The sequence below is a fragment of the Lynx rufus genome, unplaced genomic scaffold (genome assembly GCF_022079265.1).
Source record: "Lynx rufus isolate CCGP_SWC_20201006 ecotype Redwood Valley unplaced genomic scaffold, mLynRuf1.p SCAF_16, whole genome shotgun sequence".
Lineage (NCBI taxonomy): Eukaryota > Metazoa > Chordata > Mammalia > Carnivora > Felidae > Lynx > Lynx rufus.
In genome coordinates this window covers 19,425,172-19,442,404 of record NW_025814830.1, presented here as the reverse complement: position 1 = coordinate 19,442,404, position 17,233 = coordinate 19,425,172, and the positions used below count along the sequence as shown (strand labels likewise).

Sequence of the window (17,233 nt, the reverse complement as noted above, 5' to 3'; positions counted from 1 at the left end):
CTGAGTATTTATCCAAAGAAAGCGAAGAAAGCAAAAACACGTATTTGAAAAGATATATTCACTTCTATGTTTATTGTAGCATTATTTACAATACCCAAGAAATGGAAGCAACCTAAATGTTCATCAATAGATGAATGGACAAGGAAGATGTGGCGTGCACACACACACACACACACACACTGGAATATTGCTCAGCTATAAAAAAGAATGAAATCCTGCCACTTGCGACAGCATGAATGAATACCTGGAGGGTATAATGCTAAGTGAAATAAGTCAGTCAGAGAAAGACAAATACTGTATGATTTCATTCATATGTGGAATTTAAGAAACAAAACAAATGAACAAAGAAAAAAAGAGAGAAACAAACAAAAAAAGCGCAGACTCTTAAATACAGAGAACAAATTGGTGGTTGCCAGAGGGGAGGTTGTTGGGGGAATAGAAACTGATAAAAGGGGATTAAAAGTACACTTATCTTGATGATCACTGAATAACGTGTAAAAATTTTAAACCATTATACTGTACACCTTAAAATAATATAACACTATGTTAATTATATTGTAATTTAAAAAAAGAAAAAGAAAAAATGATGCTTGTTCCCTCTTCCCTATTGGCATGGAGTAGGGATGGGGGTTCTTATTGTTAGAAGGATTTTTAATTTCCCCAGTAGCTCTTTTGTTGGAAATGCTGGCACCTCCATATTTGAATCTGGAAGGATGAGGTTCAGCCGTTTCCACACCCTAAGGGGACAAGCTGCCTAAAAATGATCCAGTACCAAGGAACTGGAGCCAAAAACCTGGGCAGAAGAAGCAGGGTCATGATGAGTTCACCTGAATCCCTGGGTCCAGCCATGTCTAACTATCCCTGAACTTTGATATCTCATAGACCAAAATGTTCCCTTTTTCCTTAAGTCAATTTGGTACAGTTTTCTATCTCTTGGTAGAGAAAGCATCCTAGCTCATATAATGCCCAATTATAAGCATTTAAGTGTTTTTTTCCAAATCTTGAAATATAGCTGTTCTAATGAACACCTGAGTCCATGAATCAGGACAGCTATTAAGGCAAAACCACTCTTTCTCGAATCCCTTATATGATGCTCACATCCAATGTGGCTGTCTTGCTGCCTATAAGCAGCCCACTCTGTACCCGTGTAGCCTTACCATCCCATGAGCCCTTTCTCATGTCTCCTCTGCCTTCTCCCAAGAAGTCAACCATTGGACACAGATAACACATGCACACCTCTTTTCCTCAAGGGCCCTCTAAATCAAAGTCAGGTCTCATGTTTCTTTAAATCAATATGCTCTTCTCCAGGCTAAATCTCATTATTTATGCACCTGGCATACAATCATTCTTCATTTAAACCAAGTCAACAAATGGGTAGTGCCTCCTTTAATGAAGGCTAATGAATAGAGAAATCTAGTTTTGCCTTATGGTGCTGATGGTCTCAGCGTCCTACAAATGGCATCCTACAGATGCATCAAACTCACAGTTTGTGGTAGGCAATTACCTGGAACACCAAGTTCAAGAATGGAGCAGAAGATTTTGGAAGAATACGCTTTGTTTTGTTTTTTGTTGGGTTGTTGTTGTTGTTGTTAACATATAGTGTAATAATGATTTCAGGAACAGAATTTAGTGATTCATCACTTACATATAACACCCAGTGCTTATCCCAAGTGTCTTCCTTAATACCCATTGCCTATTTAGCCCATCCAACACCCCCCACCCCCAGCAACCCTCAGTTTCTTCTCTTTAAGAGTCTCTTATGGTTTGTCTCTCTCTCTGTTTTTATATTATTTTTGCTTCCCTTCCTTTATGTTCATCTGTTTTGTATCTTAAATTCCATATATGAGTGAAATCATATGATATTTGTCTTTCTCTGACTGATTTATTTCACTTAGCAATAATACACTCTAGTTCCATCCATGTTGTTGCAAATGGCAAGATGTCATTCTTTTTGATCACTGAGTAGTATCCTGTGTGTGTGTGTGTGTGTGTGTGTGTGTGTGTGTGTATCATATCTTCTTTATCCATTCATCAGTTGATGGACATTGGGCTCTTTCCATACTTTGGCTATTGTTGGTAATGGTGCTATAAACATTGGAGTACATGTGCCCCTTCGAATCAGCATTCCTATATCCTTTGGATAAATACCAAGCAGTGCAATTCCTGGGATTTTTTGAGGATCCTCCATACTGTTTTCCAGAGTGGCTACACCAGTTTGCATTCCCACCAGCAGTGCAAAAGTGTTCCTCTTTCTCTGCATCCTCCCAACACCTGCTGTTGCCTGAATTGTTAATTCTAGCCATTTCTGACAGGTGTGAGGTGGTATCTAAGTGTGGTTTTGATTTGTCTTTTCCTGATGATGAGTGAGCATCTTTTCATATGTCTTTTACCTATCTGAATGTCTTCTTTGGAAAAGTGTCTATTCATGTCTTTTGCCCATTATTTGTTTTTTGGGTGTTGAGTTTGGTAAGTTCTTTATAGATTTTGGATACAAACCCTTTATCCGATATGTCATTTGCAAATATCTTCTCCCATTTTGTTGGTTGCCTTTAAGCTTTGCGATTGTTCCCTTCACTGTGCATAGCTTTTTATCTTAATGAGGCCCCAGTAGTTCATTTTTGCTTTTCTTTCCCTTGCCTCTGGAGACATGTCTAGTAAGAAGTAGCTGCGGTCAAGGTCAAAGATGTCATTGCCTGTTTTCTCCTCGAGGATTTTGATGGCTTCCTGTCTTACATTTAGGTCTTTCATCCATTTTGAGTTTATTTTTGTGTATGGTGTAAGAAAGTGGTCCAGGTCCATTCTTCTGCATGTCACTGTCCAGTTTTCCCAACACCATTTGCTGAAGAGACTGTCTTTTTGCATTGAATATTCTTTCCTGCTTTGTCAAAAATTAGTTGGCCATATGTTTGTCCATTTCTGGGTTCCCTATTCTGTTCCATTGATCTAAGTGTCTGTTTCTGTGCTAGTACCATACTATCTTGATGATTACAGCTTTGTAATACATCTTGAAGTCCAGATTGTGATGCCTCCAGCTTTGGTTTTCTTTTTGAAGATTGCTTTGGCTATGGGGGTCTTTTCTGGTTCCATAAAAATTTTAGGATTGTTTGTTCTAGCTTTGTGAAGAATGCTGATGTCATTTTGATAGGGATTGCTGGAAGAATATGCTTTGTTTAGTCGCTGATCTCTATCATATCTCAAGGCCTATCGAAGCTCCTGCAGGCCTGTTAATGACCAAAGATGGCACCAGGGACTGTGAAGAAGTGAAGCAGCTTGAGCCCAGCTGCTCTGTGCTTCTTCCCATTAAGGAAAAAGAAAAATAATAAAAAGATTTTAATTAATTAAGAACATATACTAAGGTCAGGTTGTTTTGCTGTTTGAGCTTGAGCAAGAACTTAACCTCTCTATATCCCCTTCCTCACTGGGGGAAGTTGCCACCTGCCTCAGGTGTATGGATATTTAAGCTCTTAGAATCTTTTCTGGCACACAATGTTGGAAAAAATGCTAGTAATATTTGTTATAATAATATAATTATTACTCTGATTACTTCTGGCTTCTTGTGGCTTCTGGCCCAGTTAGTGCCTTTCTCAGGGCATGAGTTTAATGGCTCACCCCATTAAGAAGAATAGTAAGAAAATACTGCCAACAATTCCAAATGACATGACTGACAAGGCTCTTGAGGTTGTGTTTTACTTCTTGTTCCTCCAAAGTTATGCACCAATTTTATTATACAAAAAGTTATTACAAAGGAAGGCAGAAGTGCAGCCATTCACAAAACAAGGGCAAATAAGCAGCCAGCCAGCCCCCAAATTTTCATTCATTGGCTTGAATGTTCTTATAGAAACTTCAGGTACATTGGGGTGTACCTGTGTAGGTTCTCAGTAAATGCTCTACCTGGGATGGTAGAAACTTTTAATGAGTAGCTAGGAGGTGAGGCATTTGGAACATGGGAGAAACTCTGGCTCTTCCTGCCTAGTGGTCCACAAATCTTGAGCTAATTCTAGAGTGGGGTCAAGAACACTAACATCAAGCCTTTCCTATTATGGGCAGTTCAAAGGAAATCAGGAAGACCTCGAAATGAGGTCAGAACTCAGGGCATCATCTAGGTCAGAGGAAGACAGAGGCCTTGAGAAAATTGTTGAATGCTGTACACCTGTGACTTGTTAATGGCACTAAGTGACAGTATTCCTATAAGAGTCCTCAGTCAAATATCGTGTCTTCTTGGTTGCCCCAAGATGGGAGGAGCAGTGGAAAGAACAGAGTCCCATTCCACCTGCTAATTAACTGTGAGATCCTGGACAAGTCACCACACAGCTTCCAGGCCTTAGTCCTGTTGATTGAGAAATATTTGTATTTTGTGGCACCCAGTTTGCAATCATTGCCAAGAAAGACTCCGTGAAACTGCAGCACTTGTCTACTGGAGAAGAAGACTCTGAAGTCACCTCCAGCAGAGTTAACCCAGCTTTTGGTTTTTCTGTTGGGTTCTCAGAACATTCCACCACAGCAACTTAGGTCTATGAATGGACAGGTGAAAACTAGTATCTGACGAAGACTATGTCATCTGGTTGGTTCCTTTGCTTTGAGGTGGTCAGAAATAGCATAGAAAACTTTAGCAGAAGTATTGGTAATTCTGAGAAGTGTCACCAAAATTGAGAGTTCTAGGACTGAAAAAGAACTTTTCAATGCCAATTGATAGACTGTTGGGTAATTTCATAATTACTGTTGCTAGACTAGTCATTAAAATAACATAATTATGCTAAGTAGTTTGTAAAAAGAGAGAGAGAGCGAGAGCAATGGAACACACTTGTGACATGAACTGGTGGGTAATTGTGCAGAGATAATTTATGCCAATAACTCCTTGTAAGCCTCCATCAAGTTGAATTACTGTCTGCTGAGGGTCTTTTCCATAAGCTAATATGACAGCTCTCTAAAAAAGAAGTGATAGGAAAGAAGAGTGTCTGGACTAAATATAAGGGGGTGAGGGAACAAAGTGCAAAATGGCAGTTAGCCGTATTATATCCCCATTTCACATGAGGCCTGGCTAAAAGCAAATTTTGGAGTCTTTAGAATCAGAATCTTCCCTGTGGTTTTCTGAAACCAGACTTGGGTATTTTCTGCTGGTCACCTCAAGTTAAATCCTTCGAAATTATATGCCTTAAAGGTACCACAAGGGTGATCAGCTGAGTTTTTCCTGTGATAGATTGTGCAGACTGTTTTGTACACAGCTTTAGTATATCAAGAATATTCTTCTGGTAAATTACTTTGTACAGGGGATATGATTTGTATTAAGAAAAGCACATAGATTCATCTGTACGAAAAATGCTTAGAAAAAATAGTATTTGCATAAAATGTTGTCTTTAACTTTTCAGGTAATATATAAGAATGTTTTACACTTTATGTTAGAACTACCTTCTTCCCATAAAAAGTGTAATTGTCAACCAAAGAACATATTAGATCTTAAAAGATCTTCCCCTGTTCCCCCCTCAAGTCAATCGAAGATTAATCTCTCAGTTTCTTCTCCTTTGGTTCAAAAAATGAAAGGAAACTGCTCAGAGGTACAGTACCCACAATATGTATCTACAGCATTTATTGTTGGGATTTTTCATTTTCTTATTAATCAGCCCTCTTATTGCTTCCCCTTCCTCCCCTAGAAAGCATCAACTCCTGGGTCAGAGCTGTTCAGCTCCCTCATCTCAGCGTGTTGGGAAAGCCACATTCCATTTCTTACTGATGTTGCAACCTATTCACTCACTCAACTCAGCAGTGAGCTATCTTTTCTAGGAACAACCATTTCATTCAGATGAAGTAAATGTTGAAGGCAAATGACAAATACACCCTTTCCTTAAATAATATGATTTATACTGGCCTTCGCATCGAGTATCAACCACTCCTGGAATGCAATGCAGTGGCTGGAAAAATGGCAGTTGCCTTTGGTCCTCTGCCCCCTCATTCCCTTACACTATAATCGTTCCTGCATCTATCAAACAACCTGAAATCCTTTTCTTTCTCATAATCCAAAATGACTTCTGTGCTTCAAAAGGCCGGATCCTAAAATTCTTATGCAAGAGAGAGTCCCTAGTGACAAATGGATGGAATTGTGTATCCAAGTGTTTTGGATTGGATATACTGGCACTGACTAGAAGCAAAATGTGTCCTAGAGATTGTTCTATTTTGTGTTTGTGCACCTTTTCCTCAATTATATAGCCACTATAGACAGAATCCAGCACATTAAAGTCAGAAATAAAGCTCTAAATTCATTTGAGGTTCTTGAGCTAATTCTTTCCTCTAAACATAGGCCCTTAGGCCAGAGATTCAGAAATTTAACCTCACATTAGAATTGGTTGGGAGCTTTAAAATATCCCAATCCCAAATTGCTTCTTTATCATTTATTGTTTTTTAATGAATCAAAACAAAGTGTTTTTAGCATATATATATATATATATATATAAACATATATATATATATAAACATATATATATATATATATAAACATATATATATATATATAAACATATATATATAGTCAATATTTTGAAAATGATTAAAAATTTCTGTGTCTGTTTTACACGAACTGCATTTTTTTCCTTTTTACCTTTTTGACTTTCCGATCTCTTCACGCATTTCCCCCATCCCCCCACCCCCACCTCTGGCACCACCAATCTCTTCTCTGTATCTATGAGCTCCTTCTATTGTTATTTTTGTTTTTGTTTTAGATTCTAAATATAAGAGAAATCATACAGCGTTTGTCTTTCTCTGTCAGACTTATTTCACATAGCACAATGCCCTTGAGGTCCATCCATCTTGTCACATGGCAGGATTTCATTCTTGTGTATGGTTGTGTACAATTTCTGTATCCATTTATGATGGAAGCTTCTGTCATAACTTAGATATTGTAAATAATGCTGCAACAAACATAAGGGTGCATAAATCTTCTCAGTTAGTATTTTCATTTTCTTCAAATAACCCAGTAGTGGAATTTCTGGATCTTACGGTAGTTCTATTTTTAAGTTTTTGAGGAAATTCCACGTTTTCCAATGTTGTTGCATCAGTTACATTCCCACAACAACGTACAAGGGTTCCACATCCTTGCCAACACTTGTTATTTCTTGTGGTTTTGGTAATAGCCATTCTAACAGCAATGAGACGGTATCTCATTGTGGTTTTGATTTGCATTTCTCTTATGATTAATGATGTTGAGCCTCTTTCATGTATCTGTTGGCCACCTGTATGTCTTCTTTGGGAAAATGACTATTTAGAACTTCTGCCCATTTTTAATTGGATTATTTGTTTGGCTATTGAGCTGTATGAGTTTTTTTATATATTTTAGGTATTAGCCCCTTATCAGATATATGATTTGTAAATATTTTCTTCCATTCAGTAGGTTGCCTTTTCATTTTGTTGATGGTCTTCTTTGCTGTGCAGAAGTATTTTAGTGTCCTACTTACTCATTTTTGCTTTCATTGCTTTTACTTTGGTTTCAGATTCAAAAAATCATCTCCAAGACTAATATCTAGTTGCTTACTGCCTATGTTTTCTTTTAGGAATTTTATGGTTCAGGTCTTATGCTCAAGTCTTTAATACATTTTGAGTTCATTTCTGTGTGTGATGTAAGAAGTGGTCAAGTTTCATTTTTTAACATGTGGCTGGCTGTCCTGTTTTCCCAACATGATTTATTAAAGAGACTGTCCTTTCCTCATTGTATATTATTGGCTCCTTTGTCATAAATTAATTGTATATGTATGGGTTCATTTCTGTAATCTCTATTTGGTTCCATTGATCTATGTGTCTATTTTTATGCCAGTACCATAGTATTTTAATTTCTATAGCTTTGTACTATAATTTGAAATCAGGGAGGGTGATACATCCAACTTTGCTCTTTCTCAAAGATTTGATATGGGAGGTCTTTTGTGGTTCCATACAAGTTTTAGAATTATTTGTTCTAGTTCTGTATAAAATGCCATTGGAAATCTGATAAGGATTTAATTGAATCTGTAGATTGCTTTGGGTAGTATGGACATTTTAACAATATTGATTCTTCTAATCCATGAGCATGGAATATCTTTCCATTTATTGGTGTCTTTTTAATTTCTGTCATTAATGTCTCATAGTTTTAAATATATAGGTTTTTCACCTCCCTGGTTATATTTCTTTCTGGGTATTTTCTTCTTTTTGGTGCATTATAAATGGAATTTTTTAAATTTCTCTTTCTGATAGTTTGTTATTATAGAAACACAACAGACTTTCATGTATTAATTTTGTATCCTGCAACTTTACTGAATTTATTAGTTCTAAGAATCTTTAGGATTTTCTCTAAATAATACCATGTCATCTGCAAATAGTGACAGTTTTACTTCTTTATTTCCAATTTGGATGCCTCTTATTTATTTTTCTTTACCAGTTGCTCCAGCTAGGACTTCCAAATACTTTCAGTGTTGAATAGAGACGGCAAGAGTGGACATCCTTGTTGTGCGCTAAATCTTTGAGGAAAGGCTTTCAGCTTTTAACTGTTGAGTGTGATGTTAGCTGTGGGCTTGTCACATATGTGGAAATGTCAAGGCACATTTCCTCTATGCCCATTTTGTTGACAGTTTTTGCCATAAGTGGATATTGAATTTTGTCAAATGATTTTTCTGCATCTATTGAGATAATCATTATTTTTATCTTTCATTTTGTTAATGTGGTATATCACATTGACTGATTTGTGGATGTTGAAACATCTTTGCATCCCTGAAATAAATCCCACTTGATAATGGTGTATGATCCTTTCAATGTATTCTTGAATTTGGTTTGCAATATTTTGTTGACAATTTTTGCATCTAGGTTTATCGGGGATATTTTCTTTTCTTGTGACATCCTGTCTGGTTTTGGTATCAGAGTAATGCTGGCCTCATAAAATGAGTTTGGAAGAATCCCCTCATATTTTTTTTTTGAAGAGTTTGACAAGGATTGATACTAATTTTTTTGAATGTTTGGTAGAATTCACTAGTGAAGCCATCTGGTCATGGACTTTTGCTTGTTCGGAGGTTTTTAATGACTAATTCAATCTCCTTACTAATATTTTTTTTTTCTGTTCAGATTTTATATTTCATTATAACTCAGACTTGGTAGGTTTTATGTTTCTAGGAATTTATCCACTTCTTCTAGGTTGTGCAATTTGTTGGCATATAATAGTAAAGTTCATAGTAGTCTCTTATGATCCTTTGTATTTCTGTGGTATCAGTTGGAATGTTTCCTCTTTCATTTCTGGTTGTATTTATTTGACTTTCCTCTGTTTTTCTTGGTGGCTTCCATACCATTTAAATCAGTTTTAAAACAACTAATGCCTAGGGGTGAGTCCAGGCAGTTTTAAAGCTGAGTAGGTGATTCTAGTGGCTACCAAGTTTGAAAAATTGGTCTGGGGCTATTGCTTTCAATCATGACTGCATATTGCAATCACCTAGAGATCATTTAAAAATTCTGACTAATCAAGTCACAATCTCTGGAAGTGGATTGGGAATCAGTGGTTTTTGAAGCTCCCAGATGATTCTAATGAGCAAATTTGAGAACCACTTCTCTAGGCAAGTCCCTTTATGAAAAATATAGAGAAACCTCATTATGATGACCCTCAATTGTTGACTAGGAAAATGGACTCTTTCCCTTGGACCCCCCTACCTATTGGCAAATGTCCTTTCTCATAAAAATCCACCAAACTTAATTCTTCCTTAATAATTATTTTTTAAATAATTTTATTGAGGAGTAATTGAAAAATGTAATTGTATATATTTAAAGCACACAACATGATTTGATATACATATACATTGCCAAATTATTACCAAAATCAAGATAATTAACACATCCATCACCTCACATAGTTAACATAGTTCTTTTGTGTGGTGAGAATGATTAAGCTCTGTTCCCAGTAACTTTTAAGTATACAAAATCTATTATTAACTATAGTCACTGGGCTGTGCATTAGATTCTCAGAAATTGTTCTTCTTATAACTGAAAAAATTTATACCCTTTGGCCTACATAACCCCATTTCCTCCTTACTCCAGTATCAGACAACTACCATTCTGCTCTGTTTCTCTATGAAATTGGCTTTTAATTTTTTTAATATTCCATTTATAAGCAATACCATACAGTATTTGTTGTCTTTTTCTGTCTGGTTTATTTCACTTCGCATAATGCCTTCCAGGTTCATCCACGTTGTCACAGATGGCAGGATATCACTTTTTCTGGCTGAATAATATTCCATTTTATACACACACACATACACACTCACACACACACACACTCACACACACATGCATATATATATATATATATGTATGCATATATATATATATATGCATACACATTTTATTTATTCATTCACCTGTTGATGAGCACTTAGTTTGTTTCCATATCTTAGCTATTGTGAATAATGCTGCAATAAACATGGAAGTGCAGATATCTCTTTAAGACACTGATTTCAGTTCCTGCAGATACATAACAAGGAGTGGGATTGATGGATCATATGGTAGTTCAGTTTTTAGTTCTTTGAGGAACAGCCATGCTATTTTCCATAACAGCTGTACCAATTTACATTTCTATCAACAGGTATGAAGATTTCCTATTTTCCACAACCTTGCCAGCACCTGTTATCTCTTATCTTTTTGATAATAGACAACATAACAGGTGTGAAATGATAGCTCATTATGGTTTTGATCCTCCTCTCTCTGGTAATTAGTGATGTTGAGTAGCTTTTCATATACCTATTGGCCATTTGTATGTCTTCTTTGCAGAAATATCTGTGTAGGTCCTTTGACCATTTTAAAATTGAATCATTTGTGTGTTTTTTTTTTTGTTGTAGAATTGTATGATTCTTATTTTACATAATCTACTCTCACTTTCTGAGGTAGGTAACTCTCATCCAAGTTGCTTAAACTTCTGTCTATGGCTCTGAAATCTCTCTAATCTTTCTTGGATTGTTTATGGCAAACATGTAGAGACACATAAACATATAGCCTAGACAAAATTTTATACAGTGATAAAGGCACTTGTTTCTTGTCCACCTTTGAAAGTATGAGGTAAATATCTGAGACCAATGGACAGGAAGGACACATGTCTATATATAGATTTTCAGATACCTATATATCTGTATATATATAGATATGTATATGTATATATGTATATATATGTATATGTATATATATATGGAGTGGAATGTTGTGTAGGATGGAGGGAAAGGGCTTCAATTAGATATGTAATATTTTATTTAAAAAATCTGAAGCAAAATTTAATGAAATGTTAGCATTTGTTAAATACAATGGTGGATTTATGAGTGTTTATCATTTTGTCATATTTCTGTGTTTGAAATAGTTTATTAAAATGTAAAGATCATCATAACAATGTTTTTAAAAAGCTGTTATAGCATTATACATAGAGAACACTATCCTACACATTAGTTATTAGACAAAAGAGGCAAATTTGCTATTCCAGTCAACAGCTTTGGGATATGTTTGTTTGGTTTTAGTAAGAAAAGTGGTTTCAGATCTGCATTGTACACATGTGGCCATTTACTAAATTAAAATTAAGTGAAATTTGAAATTCAGTTCTTCAGATTCACTCACTGGTCACATTTCAAGTGCTCAATAACCACATGTGCTAGTGGCTACAATATTAGACAATACAGATTATAGAACATTTCTTTCATTGCAGAAAATTATATTTTTAATTTTTTTAATGTTTATTTATTTGTGAGAGAGAGAGAGAGCATGGGAGGGACAGAGAGAAATGGAGGCACAGAATCCAAAGCGGGCTCCAGGTTCTGAGCTGTCAGCACAAAGCCCGATGCAGGACTCGAACTCATGAACTGTGAAATCATAACCCAAGCCAAAGTCAGAGTCTTAACCGAGTCACCCAGGTGCCCCTCAATGCAGAAAATTCTATTAGACAGCTCTGGTCTAGATATTAATATATAATTATATGTCAAGATACAAACGAATTTTCTGCAATTAACCTCCATCCTTTTTCCGTTCATGTTTGAATCAACCAAAGCAAACTATGATTTAGGATTTATAAGTGATGCAAGTAAATAAGTGGTAATCTATTGTTTTTAATCTTCCTACAAAACAATTACTAAATTAAAAAATTACTCTACCCATATATACACAACTGTACTTTCATAGGACTTTTATGTATAAGTGTATATCTAATGGCTAATATGCAAAAAATTGACCACTGACAAACACTAGTCAATGTCTAATATTAATTAATAGGAGGGACCAACTGATGTTCCCAGTCAGGAAAATGGACAATATAATTTCAAGTTTTTCAAATTATAAAGCAAAACAGGTTTGTTTTAGCAGGTAAAATAATACTAAAAACTGTGTAAAGAAAAAACCTGGGGCACCTGGGTGGCTTAGTCAGTTAAGCGTCTGACCTCACTCAGGTCATGATCTCATCCTTCATGAGATTGAGCCCCATGTCAGGCTCTGTGCTGACAGCTCAGAGACTGGAGCCTGCTTCAGAGTCTGCGTCTCCCTCACTTTCTGCCCCCACTCACACTGTGGCTTTCTTTCTCTTTCTCGTTAAAAAATAAATAAACATTAAAAAATTTTTCAAAGAAAAAGCCTAATCATCACCCTCCCCTCAACTCTACACTTGTGACCCCTTCTAACAGGATAGAAGGGGTCCTGTTAAAGGACCATGCCTTCCTCTTTGCTCATGCAAACATATCAAAGCAACAATATAGAGGATGTTTTTGTTTTTGCCAAAGAGAATCATATTATACATTTTACTTTGTAATTTTCTTTTTTTTCCACTTAGCAATATGTCATGAACATCTCTATACGTCTATAGATATTTGTATAACTCATTTTCCCCAATCTGTTTCTGCATATACACAGATAGATGCATATATGCATATATTCATACATGTATGTATATATGTATGTATGTGTATGTTTGTACATATATAATTGTGCAAAATGGGCTATCATTCATGCTAGGCAGGGCTAGTCACATTTTCTTGCTTTTTTCTTATTAACTTGTTTCTATGAACCCCTATCCTCCCCCTGAATTCTTCCCCACACCCACCTCAATCCCAGATAATCCATGTTAACAGCACTTGGTATTCTTCCACACTTTTCTTACACTCATAAAACATTAAAAATGTTTATATATTTTGTGTCATTGTCATTCTGTTTCTAGCTTGGGCCCACTATATATTCACTGATACAAATATTCTTATATCTTCATTTTTCTGTAGTTTTTATTTCTATGGGGAGTGTCTCAGAAGATTAATGTCTGCACTAATGGGTATGTGTATTTTTGGCTTGGGAAAACAATCTGGAGAAATATATTAAAACTGTTTCCTATTTCTGCCAGAAATATGTGAGTACCCCTTTCTCACACTTATTTGACAGCAAAATATTATTTCTCCTTAAAGTTTTGCCCACCTGATGGATGTAAAGTGATATCTCGTTACCATTGTGCTTACTCTAACAACTAAGATATTTAATACCTTCTCATTTATTAGTCTCTCAGATTTACTTTTTCTGTATTCACTTGTACATTTCTTTTTCCTACTTTTTTCCTGGAGTTTTGTCAATTTATAAAATCTCTATGTTATATTGACTAATTCTTTCATTTTCATTATTTATTGTTAGTTTCTTACAAATCTATTGTGGTTTGATTTGGCTAATATCTTTTTTGCTCAAGATTTCATTTTTGTGTACAAACAGCCCTATATTTTCTGATATAGATTTTAAGTGCCTTGTCATGATTAAGAAGGTGTTTTCCATCTTCATATTATATGCAGTTTCTGAGATTTTTCTTAAAATATTTTGTCTTACATGCATCTTTAATCTCCCTAGAATTTGTCTTTATGCATAACGAGAGCTGGGGTCCACTCTTCTTCCAGAGGGATAGTAAGTTTTATCAGCACCATTTTTTTTTAATATATGAACTTTATTGTCAAATTGGCTTCCATACAACACCCAGTGCTCATCCCAAAAGGTGCCCTCCTCAATACCCATCACCCACCCTCCCCTCCCTCCCACCCCCCATCAACCCTCAGTTTGTTCTCAGTTTTTTTTTTTTTAAAGTTTTTTTATTTTTTTTCAACGTTTATTTATTTTTGGGACAGAGAGAGACAGAGCATGAACGGGGGAGGGGCAGAGAGAGAGGGAGACACAGAATCGGAAACAGGCTCCAGGCTCTGAGCCATCAGCCCAGAGCCTGACGCGGGGCTCGAACTCACGGACCGTGAGATCGTGACCTGGCTGAAGTCGGACGCTTAACCGACTGCGCCACCCAGGCGCCCCTGTTCTGTTTTTAACAGTCTCTTATGCTTTGGCTCTCTCCCACTCTAACCTCTTATTTTTTTTTTTTCCTTCCCCTCCCCCATGGGTTTCTGTTAAGTTTCTCAGGATCCACATAAGAGTGAAACCATATGGTATCTGTCTTTCTCTGTATGGCTTATTTCACTTAGCATCACACTCTCCAGTTCCATCCACATTGCTACAAAAGGCCATATTTCATTTTTTCTCATTGCCACGTAGTATTCCATTGTGTATGTAAACCACAATTTCTTTATCCATTCATCAGTTGATGGACATTTAGGTTCTTTCCATAATTTGGCTATTGTTGAGAGTGCTGCTATAAACATTGGGGTACAAGTGCCCCTATGCATCAGTACTCCTGTATCCCTTGGATAAATTCCTAGCAGTGCTATTGCTGGGTCATAGGGTAGGTCTATTTTTAATTTTCTGAGGAACCTCCACACTGCTTTCCAGAGCGGCTGCACCAATTTGCATTCCCACCAACAGTTATCAGCACCATTTCTTAAACAATTCATTCTTTTTACAACTGAATTGAATCCTGCTTTTCTAATATTAAATTCTCATATGCCCTGAGATCTAGTTCTTTTTACAGTCTATTTTGTTCCACTAACATGTCTATTCCCATGCCAATATCATATGAGTTTAACTACAATGATGTTATAACAGGTTCTTGTATCTCAAGCAAATCTTCATTCTTTTTCATACTTTTCCTGGCTCTTTTTGGATATTTTTTATTCTGTATAAATTGTATTCCCATTTTATCCTAAATAAAACAAAATAAGCATACAAACAAAAACCACTACGGAGATCCTAAATGCATGTTAATTTGGAGAATTTACTTTTTAATGAAACTAAGCTATCTCACTCAAGAGCATGTTTAATTTGCTTAAATATTGATTGACTTTTTTTCCCCATAAAGTCCTGTAATTTACTTATCTTTCATAAAGTCCTGTTGCTATAGTCAAATTAATTGTCATAACAGGAAAAGCCATCATTGCCAGGCCTAACATCAAAGGTAGAAGAAGGGGTGTCACTGTTAAAGTCGCAGAAGACAACCTGGTCTTCAGCGTAGCCCATGATGCCCTTAGGGGTCCCTCCGATGCCTGCTTCACCACTTTCTTGATGTCACATTTGACGGCTTTTTCTAGATAGTAGGTCAGACCCACATCCAATACATTGGAGGTGGGGACATAAAGGCCATGCCAGTAAGCTTCCCATTCAGCTCAGGGATGACCTTGTCCACAGCCTTGGCAACACCAGGAGAAATAGTAATGATATTCTGGGTAGCCACTCGGCCATCATGCCACAGCTTCCAGAAGTGCCATCTGCAGTCTTCTGGGTGGCAGTGATGGCATGGACTGTGCTCATGAGTCCCTCCACAATGCTGAAGATGTCATGGATGACCTTGGTCGGGGGGCAAGCAGTTGGTGGTTCAGGAGGTACTGCTGACAATCTTGAGTTGTCATAATTATGGTTCAGCTCAACACAATACTTGGGGGCATCAACAGATGGGGCAGAAATGATTACTTTTTGGCTCTTCTCTTCATATGAGTCCCAGCCTTCTCAAGATAATGAAGGCACCAGGAGACTCTACAACATATTCAGCACTGGATCTTATACCTGGAAGATGAACATGGGCTTTTCCTTGATAATAAGCTTCCCATTCTCAGTCTTGACTGTGCTATTGAGCTAGTCATGGGTGGAATTATACTGGATGAAGTTGAGATCAACAAAGGGGTCATTATTGGCAACAGTATACATTTTGCCAGATTTGAAAACAGCCTTGGTAACCAGGCATACAATATAGCCAAATCCATTCACTCCAACCTTCACCATCCTATCTCAGGGATTGTGCAGCTATCTCTGTCCAACAGGGAGAAACAGAGAGGCTAGATTTATTTTACTGGCATTTTATTTAAAATGTTTTATTTGTGGGGCGCCTGGGTGGTTTAGTCAGTTAAGCATCCGACTTTGGCTCAGGTCACGATTTGTGGGTTTGAGCCCATGTCGGGCTCTGTGCTAACAGCTCAGAGCCTGGAGCCTGCTTCAGATTCTCTGTCTCCCTCTCTCTCTGCCCTCCCCCCACTCCTGCTCTGTCTCTCTCTCAAAAATAAAACATTAAAAAATTTTTAAAATGTGTTTATTCAGTAAATGAGATTGATGTATTTTTTGTATATTTAATGTCTAGTTTTAATATTAATCTTATGTTGAATTCACAAAATGAATTGTAGAGCTTCCATATCCCACCTTACCCCACAACGCCATGGTATAGAATTTTGCTAACCCAAAGTATGCTTCATGGACTAGCAACATGGATATCAACTGGATGTCAAGCTCACTTCCTAGAATTTGTTAGAAATGCAAAAATCTCAGGCCCTACCCCATATCCTAATTAGGATATGCATCACAAACAAGATCCCCAGGTGACTTGTATGCATGGTAAGATTAGAGAAGCTCGGATCCAGAATGGTTGAAACAGTGATGAAACTATCTTTTCTTTAAAATGTCATACAGAACTCAGATATGAAGCCAACCAGTTATGGTAACTTTTAATACTTAACTTGATCTATGATAATTATGGTATACTCAAGGTTTCTACTTCTTGGGTGAATTTTGGTATTTTATATTTTGTTAATAAATCATCTGTATCCCCTGAGCTTTACAACTTTTGTTGCACAGAGTTGCATTCCGTTTAAAAAAATTTTTTTTAATGTTTATTTATTTTTGAGAGACTGGGATAGAGCACAAGCAGGGGGGACAGAGAGAAGGAGACACAGAATCCAAAGCAGGCTGAAGGTTCCCAAGCTGTCAGCAGAGACCAATGCAGGGCTCAAACCCACGAACCGTGAGATCATGACCTGAGCCGAAGTCACTTAATCTACTGACCACCCAGGTGCCCCTAGAGTTGCATTCTTGTTACTTCATTACT

The 17,233-nt window shown here is 36.7% G+C and overlaps 1 pseudogene; it reads left to right on the top strand.

The window, feature by feature from the left end:
• Window positions 1-4,509, top strand: part of LOC124510741 (60S ribosomal protein L23-like) — a 59,224-nt pseudogene extending 54,715 nt beyond the window's left edge.
• Window positions 4,510-17,233: the final 12,724 nt, after the last annotated feature.